Raw genomic sequence first — 7,023 nt, 5'->3', positions numbered from 1 at the left:
GAACATCCTATGTGTTCATACAAACCCTAATGCTTGGATCTAGGTTTCTCTATTGTACATGCAAGTTATTCAAGACTATAAACCCTAGATCTAGAATATGATAATCAATATAACATATAATTAGGGTTTAGATCATACCTTGATTGTTATGTAGCAATAACAATCTCAAATCCTTCTTGTATTGACTTTAGAAAGCTTAGAGTCACAAATGTTGTCACACCCCCAAACCAAGGATGGCGGAAACGTCCGGGGGTGGAGGACTTCATGTACAGTATCACAACAACATGTATAATAGTGCTCAAAGTAAATACACCCATCATAAATATAATTGAAAAAGTTACACCAAAGTATATGTTTGCATGTTTCAAAATCAATTACATTATGATGACAAAAATAAATTGTTGACGATTTAACGTCCCATCCTCAAAGCGCTGAAGTTTTCCTGTTTCACTGATTTCCTGAGAATACAAGTAGTTTTGAAAAAGTGTCAACAATTAAGTTGGTGAGTTCATAAGAGTTTTGTTTGAAGTAGAAACCGTTTTCCTTGTAAAATCGATAGAGTTTGATTTCCAGAAAATCCAATATTCTCTTAGTTAAGTGTGAACAGAATATTCATATACGATGTGTTAATGAACCCTAGAATGACCCGTAGATTTCCCCTATAATCGTCCAACGTATATAAGTTATATAAGATTTAAGTTAGATAAAACGTTGAATATAATGGGTCTGCCATAGGTCCACAACCCAGCGAGGAACAGGAGATGAGGCGGGCACCACCAATTCTAAGCCAATCAAGACTAAATTCTTATATGACTCAAGCATATACGCTCAAGGATTATAGTTGAAGTCTAACAATTCTAGATGAAATATAGTTTTAATATCATAACAACTATTTTATGTGAACCTGGTACTTTGGAATATACCCCATTTGTAGTTAAGAACCCGATACTTTGTATCTGTACCCCTTTTTGTATAAAACCCGGTACTTTGGAATGTACCCCATTTATATGAAAACCCGGTACTTTGTATCTGTACCCATTTTTGTATAAAACCCGGTACTTTGTATCTGTACCCCTTGTTGTATAAAACCCGGTACTTTGTATATGTACCCCTTTTTGTAATTAAAAACCCGGTACTTTGTATATGTACCCCTTTTTGTATAAAAAACCCGATACTTTGGAATGTACCCTATTTATGTGAAAACCCGGTACTTTGGAATGTACCATATTCGTGTGAAAACCTTTTGTAATGTAATGATCATAAACTATACCTATTATAGTTTATCAAAATGTTTGAAATGTACATGCAACCTAACTATACTTATTATAGTTTATTCCACGGGATTTGAGAAGACCATAGTTGTCGTACTTTGACATCTACAAAACGGGAGAAAACGAACTCAAGTTAGTTGATTGATTGAGTCCTTAGTAAATCACCCAAATGAGATACTAAGGTTAGGACCCAACACAATACGCTACAACCTAGAAAAGGGATGTCGTAATCTAGTTGCAGAATATTTGAAGGTAAGTGAATGACAATTCACTAATTTCCACCTTGAAAAACGAAAAAGAAATTTAAGTTTTAAATCTATGAAAACTCCTAGATCCTTTAAGATTCATTGAACTTTTCAATGGCATGTTTAAATCTCGATATGCCCCTCTAGTTTGTGACTGGGATGCCGAGGATCACAAAGCGGGTGTGAATAACCATGCAAACTTACATGGTGCCCTCACATGTTACAGTCACCTATTCGATGTGCCGGTAAACCACACACGCTCCACCGAACTATGACAAACATTGAGTCACCCTTTGCTTAGAACCTTTTAGTGTGCCGGTTAACCACACACGCTCCACTAACGTCTTTGCAAGGGCACAAAGTGTAATTTCATGGAATTACATCAATTCACTTTTTCCTAAGTAACTAAGATTGGGAATGTGAAAACCCAAGTTTGTTTTGTTACATTTCCCCGTTACCGTTAACGGAATATTCCACTGTATAAAAGTTCCGTTAATAAGAGGCCGTCAAATAAATAAATGTTTTATTTATTTATGACTTATGTCGTTATAGTCGTGATAAGAGAAGTAAAAACTCGTAATACACATTTCCATTTAGTTGGAAAAGTTAGTTTTTATTATCAGGACCACTAAATCGAGTGCGACCAAAAGCCCCGTTTAACGGCAGTATCGGGTAGGATAACACTGAGCTCCAACTCCTACCCATATATAAGGGGGAGTAAACCCCATTTTGAACCTTTTCCACCCTCCCTATCTATACTCTCTCTCTAGGCTCGTTTTCGACTTGAATCCGCAACCAAACGCTTCCAAATCGTAAGTCCGCTTACCCTAGCTTGTTCTAAACATTATTGGTTGTCTTTGTAACCCAAAAATCAGACTTAGAAGCTATTGAAAAGGAGTTTACGGCCCAAGATCCTCCTTAGGCCGTAAACCCCTTAATTGAGGCCAAAAGGACCCAAACTTTTCCCTAAAAGCTTGGAAATAAATTGAGGATTTAGCCTAGGAGTGTTTGATCATTTAAAACCATCAAAATGAGGCCTAAAAGAGAGTTTACGGCCCAAGCACATGCTTAGGCCGTAAACACCTCTTAAACTTGTTAAAATGCCCCAAACACACTCCTAAAACACCCTTGGACTTAATACATAAATTAGGGGCTTTTCATTTCGGGTTTAGATCATCCAAACACAATGAAATGAAGGGACAAAAGGAGTTTACGGCCCAGACATATGTCAAGGCCGTAAACACCCTCAATGATGCCAAAATGTTGGTTTTTGTTCCCCAAATGGCCTTAGACTATTACTATAAAATGCTAGGAAGGTATTAAGGGCTTAAAACTTCACTTAACTCATGGCATAGGAGTTCACGGCCGTGAACTCCCTTAGGGATGGTTCATGGGCCGTAAACTCCCTAATGAAGCCCTTAGAAGCCTTAAACTCATTCATGTCATTTAGATTTGGACCTAGAAAAATCCCACGAACAAGATTGAGCCCTTAAAAAAACTAGAACCCCTCACCATGATTTTACGCCCGTAAACTCATGGGTAGTTGTCCCTGGGCCGTAAACTAAGTGTAGAGAGTTTACTCTCCGAGAGTAAACTCCATTCCTAAGCCATACACACCCTTAGATGTTACCCGGGACACCCCAAACGCTTAACCATAGTTTTTTCCGCTCTTTAGGGTGCGTATACTTGTTTAATTAGTATTAAATATACTAATTGTATGTGAACATATGTTAAATAGGTCATTGAGTGTGTTCGAGTCTTTACTTGACAACCGAACACCCAACGGGCACCTTCGTCGAATCCACTTACACCAGGTGAGTTCATACCCTTGAATGAACCTTTTAAATGTTTTTACATGTTTTATAGGGTGGAATACAAGTTAAACATGCCAGTTATCATATCAATCACATGTGATTGATAACCCGCATGCACAAGGTTTTCCCACACTGTGCATTGTTTTACCAAGTAGGATACTATAAAGGGGTTTTCAAAAAGGTTTTCACTTATTCAATACTCTTACTTATACTGTTTTAACTAATTACATTTTAAACTGGTTTATAAATGTTCCAAAGATTTTTAAAGGTTTTCAAACTTATCTTACCAAAGGATACCAAAATGTGATTTTCCCTGAGTATAAAGGTTTTTCCAAGGTTTTCATCAAAGTTCCCTTCACGTCTTACACTTTTACTTGTTAGTTACCACTGCTTCGCTTTCACTTATTTTAAACTCCTACTTGATAACGCTTTCACTTCTTGATACGCTTATACATGTTATCGCCTCTATTTCGCTTATACTTATAGTTGCTTATACCTGTTGTTGTCTCTATTTCGCTTATACTGGTAGTCACTTATACCTGTTAGACGCTTATACTTGTTCACGCTCTTACTTAGTGATATGCTTCTACTTCACTTATACTTGGTATCGCTTCTACTTCACTTATACTCGATAAGCTCCTACTTCACTTGTTGTCGCTTCTACTTCGTCATACACTTACATTTGGCACGCTTATACTTCACGATTCGGTTATTCCACCCTGTACACTTATACTTCACGATATGAATCCACTTGTTACACACTCAAGCATAGTTAGATGTATGTATGTGCTTGTTTAGATGCATATAAGTAATGATTGAAGGACTTAGGAAGGCTTGTCCGCCATATTTCCTTTTCTTCGTTGAGATGTGGTCTGGTGGGATCGGATGTCCATCCGAAGGTCGTTTGATTCATTAGTTATATGTTATGTATATGAGCATAGACATATAGGTTTGCTCTAGTTAGTTCAGTCATGAGTCTCTACCTTTAGTTCAACACTTACATTAGAAACCCACTACCCACTGTTTGGAACTCATTACCCACTATTTGGGATGCATCTTCGGGACACGGCCTTCTCCGTCGTCTAGTTGGTAACCAGAGTCTCCTGTAGGGGGAACGGACATTGTGTGTATAGATCTATACGGGATTGACACCCCCTCACCCTGACTGCTAGCTACAGTCCACGGCCCACCAAGCCAAGGGGTGACAAATGTCATATTTTATAGGCGCTTGTAGGGCATCTGGTACTCTAGTGTCGGTTAGTATGGTTACGAGTATCCCGGGTTACCTTATAATTCATGGCCTTAAGGTAACGGTATTTCACCAACAATTTACACTGTATGCTGGTAACTCATTCTCAGAGTCACACTGTTTATGACCTTGCAAGTTGTATCTTTCATTTGATACTGTCTGCGGTTTATATTTCTCTGTTTTTGACCTTGCAAGATGTATCTTTCATTTGATACTATCTGTGGTCTGTATTCATTGTTTTAGACCTTACGAGCTGTACCTTTCATTTGGTACCTTCTGGGGTCTATGTCTCCTTTTGGTAGACCGAGCCAGGCGTGTCGTTCATTCGATACCCTCCTGGAGTCTTGGATTCCTTTGCCTTAGTCAACAGTCCTCACTGCTGAGGCATATGTTATTTCCCTCTTTCTTCTTGCTTTCTTTAATAATCAAATTCAGTATTTTGATAATGATAGCGATTAAGGGAAAACTACTTTTACCACACTAACTCCGTCCAGTCTTGGTAGAAGACTGCTTTTATTAAAGAAAATATAGGATTTTCTGGAAAGAACTCTAATACACTGTAAATTCTTAAACTACTACATTATAAAGTTATTTGGATAAAATGTCACTAAATACTTATGAACTCACTAGCATTTGTAAAAATGTTGATACTCGCTTTTAAAATAACTTGTTTCTCAGGTTAGCATTAGACAGGTACATCCCCGGAGCTGTTGATGAAGATGGCTTAGTACCATGTTGTATTTACTATATTTGCTTGTATTACTTTGATACCCTGTAATGTAATCCATGTAAAACTATTACTATTAATTCAATGTTTTGTTGTACTTTGATTACTATAATGCATGTGTTGTGATACTTGACATGACGTCATCCACCCTAGAACGTTTCCGCCATTCCGGTTTTGGGGTGTGACAGATTGGTATCATAGCATTGTTTATAGTGAGCTAAGTATATCAATTCATAAAAGATATACAGCGAATAAATACAAAAAAGGATAAAACACTCTGACCAAGAATTATACTTTAAAATATAACCATATTTTACCAAAAGTATAATAACATCCAAAACCTAAACACTCGAACACAAGTATCACAAGAAGAACAAGAATAAAAGTCTTCGGATGTTGAGCACTACAGTCAAACCTGGGCAGTTATGTAATCGTAAGCTGGAATAAATGTAACCTAATCAACTACATTTATTCGAGATGCGATGAACGTGTACTTGGGAGTGATAGTGGTGTTGCAACAGGACTGAAACTTACCAACTAGGAATGCTAGAGCCAAAAATAAAGTTAAAATACTATAGGAGTATTTTAGAACACTAAAAGATTCACACTAATCCCAGAATCATGCTCAGAAGATAAGAACACAAACAAGAATTAAAATACCATAGGGGTATTTTAGGATCCATAACTAACCTTGTGTGAAGAACTAAAAAGATCCTTATTGATATACCTACAACTACTGAGGGTGTACTCCCAAGGTTATATATAATAAGGATCCCATAGGCTAAGAATGTGTGGTTTCGCTCTACTTCCTTTTCCTCGTTGGGATGTGGATATAGAGTAGTATCACATATTCGAAGGCCTATCCGATCTAAACTATATATGATTTGTATCCCCTGTGTAATCGTAGCAGGACTCGATATGGATCATCCAGTGAAATGTTAATAATCTCTTAGGATTCTTTAGACATTTCCATTCTCACACGAATCCTGTAGAAAACCCTATCCACTTTAGTGCTTAACAGAAAAGTTGAGTCCGACCCCGAAGAAGTTCATTGAGAAGATTTCCTATTCGGAAATAAATGAACCGGGTCGAGACTATTGAATTCACCAAGTGCCTATATCTTTTAGGGACAGTGGTGAGAGATTCGCCTAAGCTTCCGAGATTTCCATTCATCATGAAGTGATGACACCCAGAGACAGATTCAGAAGTAAGGCGGAGTAGAAATTCAATATGTCCATACGAGGAGAGAACCCTAGGTAACTACCCAAAGGAAACCAACACTGATTCCAATCAAAGATACGAGGCAGACAGAGGGAGCCAGTACATGGAACCCAAGAAGTGTCTTACCCTCGTGTTCGTCACTCTAATACACCCTTAAAATAATACAATTTAGTGAGTTAGTGGTTACACTACTCACATTATGTGTTAGGTAAATCGTCGTTTCCCATTGCCAGTCACACGATTAGAGCGGATCACCGCACCTCTATTGAGAGTATTTAGCCATAAGCCTTCATGAGCCTCTCTTTCTGCGGTTTCGTTCCGAACTGTTCCCAAATCTTTCCAGACCAGAAAATGGAACCTTTCCCAATATAAAGGTAACATAGTAGGAACGACTCGCATCTTATGGCCTTTTCCGATACACACACTCCTACCTTGTACACCAGGACTACATCATAGGGATGTAGGTCGACACTCAGATAACTAGTACCGGAGGCAC

This window comes from Lactuca sativa, chromosome 9 (assembly GCF_002870075.4).
Source record: "Lactuca sativa cultivar Salinas chromosome 9, Lsat_Salinas_v11, whole genome shotgun sequence".
In the NCBI taxonomy this organism is placed as follows: Eukaryota; Viridiplantae; Streptophyta; class Magnoliopsida; order Asterales; family Asteraceae; genus Lactuca; species Lactuca sativa.
The sequence above is the reverse complement of the archived record's forward strand: the minus strand, read 5'-3'. Positions refer to the sequence as shown.